Genomic DNA, 11,767 nt, shown 5'->3' on the forward strand with positions numbered 1-11,767 from the left:
AGAGTGGGGAAGGTCTTGAACTCCAACCAAGAGTCCTACCATATAGGACAAAGTATCATTCATGATGCGTGGGTAGGGGGAAACGACATTTAGTACCAGCAGGCCAAATGAACTTCAAGATAAGCGGATTCCATTCCTTATCATAGATGAGAAATAAGAATTACTCACTGGTCCTATGATCACCCTTCTCCGTTGGAACACATTTCATTAATTTCCCACACTTGAAATCTATGGCTACCTAAGACCAAACAGTAACCATCACAGTGGGAAAGTATAATTAGCATAAACATATTTTGGAGCCCTACTTATTTTTCTATTTTTGACACTAATCATTTAAAATTAATAAACTTGAGTGTTTGAATTTCCACACCTCTTGCTTTTTTTTTTTAATATTTATTTTTTGGCTGCATCAGGTCTTAGTTGCAGCATGCAGGATCTTTGTTTGCAGTGCGTGGGCTCTTCGCTTCGTTGTCGTATATGCATGAGCTTCTCTCTAGTTGTGGCATGTGGGCTTAGTTGCCCTGTAGCACGTAGGATCTTAGTTCCCGGACCGGGATCGAACCGGCATCCCTTGCATCGCAAGAAGGATTCTTAACCACTGGACCACCAGGGAAGTCCCCCACACCTCTTTCTTTTCTTTCTTTTTTTTTTTTCTTGCGGGCCTCTCACTGTTGTGGTGTCTCCCGCCGTGGAGCACAGGCTCCGGACGGGCAGGCTCAGCGGCCATGGCCCACAGGCCCAGCCGCTCCATGGCATGTGGGATCTTCCCGGACTGGGGCACGAACCTGTGTCCCCTGCATTGGCAGGCGGACTCTCAACCACTGCGCCACCAGGGAAGCCCTAGGTAAAATATTTTTGAAGAAGGATGAAATTGAATTGCATTTATCTCCTCCTAGCTCAAGACATCTGTCAACACCAGCTGAGATATACTAGGATTTCTTTTATGCTGTTGGAAGAAACAGTATGTCCCGAGGCTCTGAGGCAGGCTTTGATAGAAGGTAGATATTCCTGACCCAGGGCTGGAACCCCTTGACCAGGGCTGATGGTTGTAGGGAATTCACCATCTACAGTTGCTGACTTAACATCACCAGTCTCCACCAGTTGTATTTTTCCAACAGAAGTCTAGTGATTGCTTTGTCTTACTTATGACATGGATGCAATGTAAATGCTGAAGAGGCAGCATTTCTCACAAGGGTACGATGTGCAGACATGCCTGGTCAAGCTTCCTCCTTGCTGAAGTTCAAAGTGTTTTATAAACCAGCATGGAGTTTAGTGCAAAGTGAGTCACATTCAAGTTGAATGTTACCCGAGAGTTCCTGCCCTCTCTTCCCCGCTCTTCATGCCTCAATGAAACAGAAATAATTTACTCTATGGTTACATCCTAGGTTATACAAATATCCTTCCCCAGTTGCAGTAACTAGGATTAAACATTACTCCCCACTGTCTTGCTAAGTTTTCACCGTTTAGTTTTTCATGGCTCAGGTGTTGGTTACATAAGTGCCTTGTGAGGAGAGACTATGTTTTCTTTGTGGTCTGATAATGACTGCACCATTGATTCCTAACTATTAGATAAGATGGTGGTGGGTCCAGAGTACTCGTGACTAACTGTATTTATAGAATGATCCACTACATCCTGGATTTTGGGAGACAAAGAAGACAATATTGGGGCATTTTCTTACCTGATGGTAGTCATTGCACCTGGCTGTCACTGATGACAGTGCCCTTCTGATTTTCCCTCTCTAAGAAGAATGCTGTTTATCCCACATCCTTTCTCTAATCTTTTGGAAATCCAGTGATGTTGTCTGGTGAGTGAACCTGTTCACTCATCACTCCCCAGTGACCATGATCCACCCATACATCCGTATATCAAGTGATGCTTCCCTCACTCCATCTTCTCCACCCTTTTCTGTCCCTTGGGTCCCTTGGCTGGTGTATCTTGTACTCACATCTATTAGAGCTCATCTGCTCCAGGTGTTGGGACTCTGTGGTCAGCTTAGCTCTGTAAAAGCTTCCTGGAATCTTATACCTCCTCGATATATGGCATTTGGTTCTATTTTTATAATTCCCTAACTTTCAGACTTACATGATACTTCTGGGTTTAGGGAAATCTGAGTTTATTATTTGAGCTTGATTTCATGGAGAACAAAATCTCAGCCCTGACTTTTCAGCAGCTAAAACTAACGTTGCAGAGGTGGTCCAGAGTGAGGAGATAGAGAATCCCTGGCCTGACAATCAAGATTCCTGCCCATCCCTAGTGCATCACTCAATCTCTTGACTGCTTCAAGAGGAAAATCAGGAAGATTGCTCAAATGTCCTCACAGGAAATGGGATTCCCATTGACTCAGGACTCTTACCAGAGAGCAGGGAAGATGGGGCACCTGGAGTGGGCTTCTCTACTCCAGATGCTATTCTTAGATTGCTTTACATGATCCATCTTCAGTAATCTTTGCTGAGTCCATATGCATTTCCTGTTTTAGGTGTATTTCTATCTCCAGCTCAGAATTAAGGAAGTCACGCATGTTCTCACAGCTGGCAAGTGGTGACACCGGAATCCAAAAGTGAGTTTGGCTTTAAAACTCTTGTTCTTTCTAATGTATTTACCCAAACTAGAATGCTGAGGGAAGATGGAAATAAAAATACAGACTCCCTTCACATAAGCTGCATACCTATATGGCCACTTTAGACTTTTTGTTAACTGGAAACTACTCTGTTCTAGACATCATTTAAGAAGACTTTTCCTGTGTCAACCCCTTAATTTGCAAAACTGCTCCCTCAGCCCCTTCTTCTTCCCTCTCCCCATTCATCCTGCCCAGCCAGTCCCTGCAGCACTTCATCTTTCCCAGGGGACACTTGTGGCTTCTCTTCCTCAAAATTCACACTGGCCCCACTGTCTCACATTCTAATGAGTTCTGGGCTCACTGTGAACATAGAAACCCTCACCTCCTAGCCTTCTGTTTGTAAACATGTCACGCTCCAACTTGGGGTAAAAGTTACCACTTTCTCCTTCTATTCTTGTTAAATATTATAGTGAGAAGAAGCCATGAGAAACCATGCTGATCGTTCCGCTATAAATTCATGCTGATCGTTCCGCTATAAATTCATGCTGATCGTTCCGCTATAAATTTCTTAGAAATTTTTATTCAACGCGTTGACTCATTATAGTGAAATAATGCTTCGGCTTTGGACAGCCTTTTTGCCAGGGTTATAACCTGCCCGTCCAGGGATTCAAGTCTGTTACTTTATGTGAAGTTTCTTAAAACTTTGAAATAGATGCCAGATTTTAAAAATGGGGACATTTTGCATAAATCTAGACTTCCAGGTTCTCTTGAGAGATTGGAAGGTCTGGCACACTGGGCTCTTATTTCCTCATAGCGGCTGTCTTTTGGCGGTAAGTACAGCGAATCCACCGTCCTCTCCTGGCCACCTTCATGGATGTATCAGTTTGAGCTCAGTGGAGATTTTGGTCCACATTCTTGAAGTTCCTGATTTGTTTTGGTAAATTGACCTCGTCTTCCTCTTTATCTCATTTTTTCCACTTCTCTCCTGCCTCGGTAGAGGTGTTCCATCTCATCAAGGCCAAACCCATTTGCTGTGCTCTCCATATCATCCCTTGATATACAAACATTAAAAATAAAACCATCCACCAACCCTGCTTTCCCCTTAAGCTGCTATCCCAACTCTCTCATTTATCTGTTTCACGATGTAATTTTATTCATGGCCTCTGTTATTTACTAGTATTCACTTGCTTCTTAGTCCCTTATCTGTCCTGAACTTGCATTTCCTAAACTTAGCGGCATTTTCTGTTTTCATTCTCTTTACCTCTTAGCGTCATTTTGCATTGTTAACTATCCTGTCTTGAAATTCTTCTTTTAGCTTGGACTGTAAAGTCTTGGCCTTCTGATCATTCCTTCTCAGCTTCATCTTCTTGTCGCCTAGATGTCGGTATCATGCAAGGCTTTATCCTCGGCTCTCTTCCTTTCATGTTCTCACTCCCTTGTGTCACCGAGCACTGCCATGAGGACTCTAGTCCATCATCTCCTGAGCTCCAGGCTCACACTTCTGTCTACCTGCAGGATGTTCTGCCAAGTCCTCTGATGTAAAACTGCCTCAAACTGACTTTGCCATCTCATTCCTCATAACTACACCATTTTTTTTTTTTTTTGCGGTACGTGAACCTCTCACTGTTGTGGCCTCTCCCGTTGCGGAGCACAGGCTCTGGACGCGCTGGCTCAGCGGCCATGGCTCACGGGCCCAGCCGCTCCGCGGCATGTGGGATCTTCCCGGACCGGGGCACGAACCCGTGTCCCCTGCATTGGCAGGCGGACTCTCAACCACTGCACCACCAGGGAAGCCCACCATCTTTTTTTTTAATTTAATTTTTAATATTTAAAATTTATTTTAATGTTTATTTATTTATTTGTTTATTCATTCATTTTAGCTGCACCGGGTCGTTGTTGTGGCATGCGGGATCTTTTAGTTGCAGCATGTGGATTTCTTAGTTGTGGCATGCATGTGAGATCTAGTTCCCTGACCAGGGATTGAACCCAGGCCCCCTGCATTGGGAGTATGGAGTCTTACCCACTGGTCCACCAGGGAGGTCCCAGCACCATCTTTTATCTTTTTATTTTTATTTATTTATTTATTTATTTATGGCTGCGTTGGGTCTTCATTGTTGCGCACGGGCTTTCTCTAATTGTATCAAGCAGGGGCTACTCTTCGTTGCGGTGCACGGGCTTCTCACTGAGGCAGCTTCCCTTGTTGTGGAGCATGGGCTCTAGGTGCGTGGCCTTCAGTAGTTGTGGCACATGGGCTCAGCAGTTGTGGCTCGTGGGCTCTAGAGCACAGGCTCAATTGTTGTGGCTCATGGGCTTAGCTGCTTTGCGGCATGTGGGATCTTCCCAGACCAGGGATTGAACCCGTGTGCCCTGCGTTGGCAGGTGGATTCTTAACCACTGCGCCACCAGGGAAGTCTCCTGCAACATCTTTTAATGGTACGATTTTTATGCCAGTCACCAAGGCATGAACTTGTGAGTTTTTTTTTTTTTTTTTTTGCGGTATGTGGGCCTCTCACTGTTGAGGCCTCTCCCGTTGTGGAGCACAGGCTCTGGACGCGCAGGCTCAGCGGCCATGGCTCACGGGCCCAGCCGCTCCGCGGCACGTGGGATCTTCCCGGACCAGGGCACGAACCCGTGTCCCCTGCATTGGCAGGTGGACTCCCAACCACTGCGCCACCAGGGAAGCCCTGGTTTTTTTTTTGACCTCTTCTTTTCTAACACCCAGCCCAAGTGGGCAGCATTACTTGGAAGATGTATTAAGTCTTGAGCTGCTGTAACAGAATACCACATGACAGAATAACAGAAGCCCATGTGGCTTAAACAGAAATTTATTTCTTCACAGTTCTAGAGGCTAGAAGTCCAAGATCAAGGTGCCAGCATTGTTGGTTTCTCCTGAGGCCTCTCTCCTTCGTTTGCAGATGGTGGCCTTCTTACTGTGTCTTCACATGGCCTCTTCTCTGTGTACATGCACTTCTGTGTCTTCTTATAAAGATGCCAGGCCCCACCTTTGTGACCTTATTTAGCCCTAATTATCTCTTTATAAGGCTGTATCTCCAAACGGTCATAAGGCCTCAACATAGGAATTTTGGGAGTGACAAAACTGATTCCATACAGAAGGGGAGTCTAGGAAAGTTATCAAGGGTGGTTAGTAGAAAAAACTGAGCAAGGGTAATAAATCCAGGGAAAGTATACCACTTATGGGGAAACAGACAGAATGAAAAGATGGCCACAGAATTAGGGTATCCTGGCAGCTCAGAGCTGAGAGGAGCCAAAAGCACAGCTACGTTCACATTGAGAGGTGACCTTAGAAGACTGAATTGTGCATGTACCACTCTGTGCAATGAGGCCTCTTGAACCCACAGCAAAACTGTGTGTGAGTGAGGTAAGCAGTAATTAGGGAGAGGAATAGGGACCTCTTGTATTTCCTGGACACTAGCCACGGTCAGTGTAAATAAATATTTTGGACATCTGTGTTGTACCTGTCCTGTCTGAGACCATCTCTGCATGGAGAAATCTGAGAGGACAGGATTGAAGAGTTAATACCACATGTCACTCAGTCCTCTCTGTAGTTCCTCCACCTCTGTCACCTCCATTCTATTCTCACAGCTGCCGGCTGGGGCAGGCCTTCGTTGCATGTGAGTAGGACCATTACAAGAGCATCTTTCTTGACTTACCTCCAGTATGTCTTTGCTTCGGGCCATCCCTCTTGGAGCCCACCTCTGATCCTGTCCTTCCTCTGCTTATAACCTTTGCGTGGTCCCTGACCACCAAACTAAGGCCAGATCCCTTGGGCTGGTATTCGAGGCCTTTACAGTCTAACTTGTCACCTATGACAAAAGGACATCTTGGCTGCCCTCCTGTTGTCTTTTCTTCAGTCACGTTGAGTTTTAGCTCTTCTTTGACCATACCCAAGGACTTTCCCACTTCCATGCCTGAGGTCCACACTATTCTTTGTGGCTAGAATGTTCTCTTCCTACTTCTGTACCTGTTGAAATCCTACCTATCTGTTGTCAAATGTCTAAATCAAATCCTACCTAATTAGTGAAGCTTTCCTTAATTTGTCCCATGTTGTAGGTCTCATGGCATTTATACTCTGCTCATAATGGTAGCTCTTTTTGTACTAAAACTTTTCCTTCACCCCCATTTAACTATAAAGTCCTTGAGGATAGAGCTGTTGTTTCACTTTATTCCATCAACTCCTTAAGAGTGTTTTGCGTATAAGTGTGAGGCAAATATTTGTGGCACGGACAAATGAAATCACATTTGGGGTAATATGTCTTCTTGATGTTCAGTAGAATTTTGAGGGGCCTGTGTGCATGATCCCAAACAATCTGCACCCACTTCCATATGCTAACTGGAGAATCTAATTGATTGGCCTCAGACAGGAATGGAGCTTGGGTTTCCACCCATAGCGTGATGGAGGAGGAGAAATGGCCTCAGCTCTTAGGGTGGTTAGGTTTGCTGGCCAGGGGAGGGCTCCCTCAGACTTAATTCCTTGGACCAAGAGCCCACGGGAGCTGTTAAAGGTTGTTTTCAGCTGCTGGATTCTGTTTCCTGGCTCAGAACTAGAACGTGGGGAGGGAGGCAGGGTCACAGCCTTTAGGTTGCCACAAACTTCCAAGCTGTTGGCCGGGCAGGACTGTGGGCAGAACTGGATCCTGAGGGCCTCTCCTAACCAGGCTGCCACCTTGGTTTCTCAAATTGAGTAAAGGTGAGCTCATAGCCGTTAATATTTCACCCAACCTTGACATTCTTCTCTGACCCATGAGGGTGTTATCCCAAGACTGAGGGGAGAGAAGGGAAGCTGGGAGCAGCAAAGGGTAGTTTTGATCACTAGTTTCTTAAACTCGTGGGGATTCTAAAAATGCTTATGTTCAGGTTTCAAGCCTGGATTGAGTAAGTAGATCTGAGGCGGGGTTTAAGCATTTGTTTTTATAAATCTCTGCAGGTGATTCTGTGGGCCTGCTGGGATTGAGATTAAATTTGTAAGGTGATTGTGAGGATTAAATGAGATAATGTAGCATGCCTGACATATGGTGAGTTTTTAAACGGTAACGTGATTTATTATTACTGGCATCACCTGATGGTCTATAGATGTACACTGTCAACTAAGTAGATCTGTTCCCTCAGATGAAACCAGCTGCTGACTTTGGGTAGACAGCTCCCAGGGCTGAGGAGACGAATAAATATCCTCTAATTATTTCTGACTTCACTTTTCCAGGAGTTGTCTTTTCCTTCTTCAGAAGAATTTGCTCTTCCCTGGCTTGTGTGTTAGCTGATCTATAGCAATTTCAGGATTCTTTTACAAAATAATACCTGCAAGCTTACAGGAGTTAGACAAATAACTCTGCTTTAGAGCAGGAAATAATTCGGAGAACCCTGTGTTCCATTTTGTATTGGGAGATGCTTTGTGTTCTTGTCAGGTTCCCACTGACCTTGAGACTCTCAAATATTTCTCAGGAGATCATGGATTTTTGATGAGCTAAGTGGCTTTAAGATCCCTTCACTCCTAGCCCTCCCCTGCACTGGAGGGGTACAGGGGCGCTTAAAGGCATTCACGCCCAGGGTATTTTTTAATGGGACCTTTCCATTTACAGCACCTATCGTGGAACAGGGGACTCTCTGACGTGCCAGGTGACAAGGCAGGCAAGCTTCACTACAAGTCCCACTGATGTGGGAATCAACTGAAATGGAGTCTCACTCTCTCTCCAACTAGCCCTGCTGAGGAAGGTCCTGTAGGTTCCAGCCCCAAACACACAAACTGAAGGGAAAATGAGGCTTCCTCTTAGCCTGGGCCAATTAAGCTGAACCCTTCTGGCTGTTTGAGTCTCACTTTTGTGGTTGTGTTCCTCTCAGGAACAGCTCCTGCCCGGACTCTTGGCTCTGTGCAGCACCGCTGGGGAGGGTGGGTGTTGACTCGGATCGTGTATGGGTCCATGTTGATGGCTGCCTGGAGCCGGGAGACCTTGGCTACCTTGGCCTTGGGAGAGTCCCCTGGGTCCTACCAGCTATTTTTCTCCTGTGGAAAATAGCCCAGTGGCTTCAGTTCTTTCTTTGGTCACATTCACAGGTCCTACCTACCCTCCTCTGTTGTCATTAGCTAGAGTTCCTAACTTCTAAAATGTACCTACTTTTTCTTTCGACCTTGGATATATTATTGCCTTTCCTGGTAGCAATAATCGAATCCTTTTAGAAGAAGGTGGGGTCTAAAGGTATGATTAATAATAAAGTTTGATAAAAAAAATCTCTTTGGCTCTCACCACTGAGTCTTTCCTGCCCACCAGCACTTTGTTCTCCTTCCCACAGACAAGAAACTTTGTTGCCAAAAATTGACTTTTCCCCCCAGAGCTCAGAAATGGTTAGAGCTTTCTTCCATTTCCAGTATTTTATTTTGGCTGTTTGAACTGTGGAGTAAGGTCTGCTGAGGGTTTGATGGACTCCAGCCTGAATCAGATGATCCCTGATATGATATTACGGAAATCCATAGGCCTTCACTAATTGCATATCTCTCCACCATAGGATTCTGATCTCTGGATTCTCAAGAAGCAGAAGATGGGGGTGGGGGCTGAAGAAATAGCAAACAGTATCCTTTTTTTTTTTTTTAAACTATTACCTTACTTATTTTTAATTTTTAAAAATTGAGGCATATTTGATTTATACTATTATATTAGTTTCAGGTATACAACAGTGATTCAAGATTTTTATAGACTATACTCCATTTAAAGTTATTATAAAATAATGGCTATATTCCCTGTGCGGTACAATATATCCTTGTAGCTTATGTATTTTATACATAGTAGTTTGTACCTCTTAATCCCCTACCCCTATCTTGCCCCTCCCTCCTTCCCTTTCGCCACTGGTAACTACTAGTTTGTATCTGTGAGTCTGTTTTAAACAAACAAACAATTCATTTGTTTGCTTTACTTTTTATATTCCACATATAAGTGATAATATACAGTATCTGTCTTTCTCTGTCTGACTTATTTCACTAAGCACAGTACCCTCCAAGTCCATCCATGTTGTTGCAAATGGCTAAATTTCATTCTTTTTTATGGCTGAGTAGTATTCCATTGTGTGTGTGTGTGTGTGTGTGTGTGTGTGTATCACATCTTCTTTATCCATTCATCTGTTGATGGACACTTGTGTTGCTTCCATATCTTGGCTATTGTAAATAATGCTGCTATGAACATTGGGGTGTGTATCTTTTCAAATTAGTGTTTTCATTTTCTTTGGATATATACCTAGGAGTGGAATTGCTGGATCATATGGTAGTTCTATTTTTAACTTTTTGAGGAACTTCCATACTGTTTTCCTTAGTGGCTGCACCCACTTACATTCCTGCTAACAAGTGTACGAGGGTTCCCTTTTCTTCACATCCTCATCAACATTTGTTAATTGTGGTCTTTTTGATGATAGCCATTCTGACAGGTGTGAGGTGAATGATATCTCACTGTGGTTTTGATTTGCAAGAAAAGGAGGAAGAAACAGGAAACAGTAGGCTTAAATACAGAGATCCTTCCTAGTTAGGCCCTGTGTTCCAGAGTTCCAGGCATCCTTATCATGGAGCAGTGACAGAGTCTTGCTAAAGTGACTGATGCCAGCCCTGATTTAGGGGTCAGTGTAAACCAGGCTGTGGACTAGACAAACCCAGGACTGGAGCTGGACCAGAGCCCAGCCCTCGTGATTCCTAGTTGAACTGTCTCTCTACAAGATGGCACAGGAAACAAACAGTTTCAGGGCCCTATGTAAGGCCAAGCTTTGGGGGTTTTGATCAGCTTTCTCTATCGGTACAGTTGAAGGTGTTAAATATTTCATCAGTTTGGTGTGGGGGGCAGCATTAATCCTTTAGTGGCTGAACTGTGGGAAGAGCAGACAGGGTGGAAGGACGTAATCTGGGCCTGGACAGGAGCTGTTTCCCACCCAGAGTGGTAGCATTTCTATCAGTATTTTTATCAGTGTGAACTGGCTCTAATTCTCTGTGCTTCAACCGTAGATGTGAAAAGAAACTCTGACCTCGAACACCTGAGGCTTCAAAGACATAAGTGCAGATCTGAGTGATTCCTGTCTGGCTGTTTGAAACTTTAAAGAAAGAAAGAAACACACAAACAACTTGAGATTTTGCCCAGAAACAGGGATTTGTGTTTCCTTGTATATCAGACTCTCAGTTCTCTATTGAGATACAGGAAAACTTTGTCTCTTCTCTCCCCAAACACTGGACTGCCCTACGAGCAAGGAGGATTCATCTTCCATCCTTGAGAAAAAGAGTAAGATCCTGTGGTTGCCATTGCAGAGTGTGAGAGGGCTGAATTGTAGGGGTGGGTACCTTAGAAACGAGCATTCATACGCTGATCAGAAACATACTCATCTCTTGATGAAAGCATAGCATCTAATGGCCCTTATTTTGAATAGTTTTAAGGACATGTTTCGAATTTTGTAGGATTTGGATGAGGTTTCTCTATAATTATTGATACTTCCAAATTTCAGAGGGCTTTTATTTTTTTTCCCTTCAAGGCTTTTCAGGCCTAGGAAATTGAGAGCTGATAGGGATCTAGGGGTAAGTTTGGACATAGATGTAGATTCCAGTTGGAAAACGGAATGCTTGCAGGCTGGATGATCAGTAGAAAGAAAAGTCATGGGTCAGAGTCAGAGGGGCCACACACAGGTTCCTGCACGTGAGGAAGCCCCACGCTGGCGCTGCCCTCTTCTCCCCTAACTCCCTACTTTCCCCCTTTCCTCCCAAAGCAGCATCTTCCTGGCGGTTTGTCATGATAAGACAGAGCTGCAATGCTCTCCCAGGTGTGGATGGTGATCGTGGTGACTGTGGTTTCACTTTTCTCTGCCCTTGATCCTCATTGGGGTGAGCTTAGGCCTCAGGCCCTCATAAGAGATCACTTGAAACATTGTCTATTTATTTTTTTATTAAAAAATTTTTTTATTGGAGTATAGTTGATTTACACTGTTGTGTTAGTTTTGGGTATACAACAAAAGTGAATCAGTTTTACATATACATATATCCACTCTTTTTTTTTTTATTCTTTTCCCATATAGGCCACTACAGAGTATTGAGTAGAGTTCCCTGTGCTATACAGTAGGTTCTTGTCAGTTATCTATTTTATGTAGACTAGTGTGGAAACATTGTCCATTTATTTCTTGTTTCCTTGGCTCCTTAGTCATTCATGCCCCTGGTGGCTCGGCTGCCAGACCCTGCATTA

The sequence above is a fragment of the Delphinapterus leucas genome, chromosome 1, assembly GCF_059928025.1.
Source record: "Delphinapterus leucas isolate spDelLeu-1000000601 "Yukka" chromosome 1, BTC_Dleu_Yukka2, whole genome shotgun sequence".
In the NCBI taxonomy this organism is placed as follows: domain Eukaryota; kingdom Metazoa; phylum Chordata; class Mammalia; order Artiodactyla; family Monodontidae; genus Delphinapterus; species Delphinapterus leucas.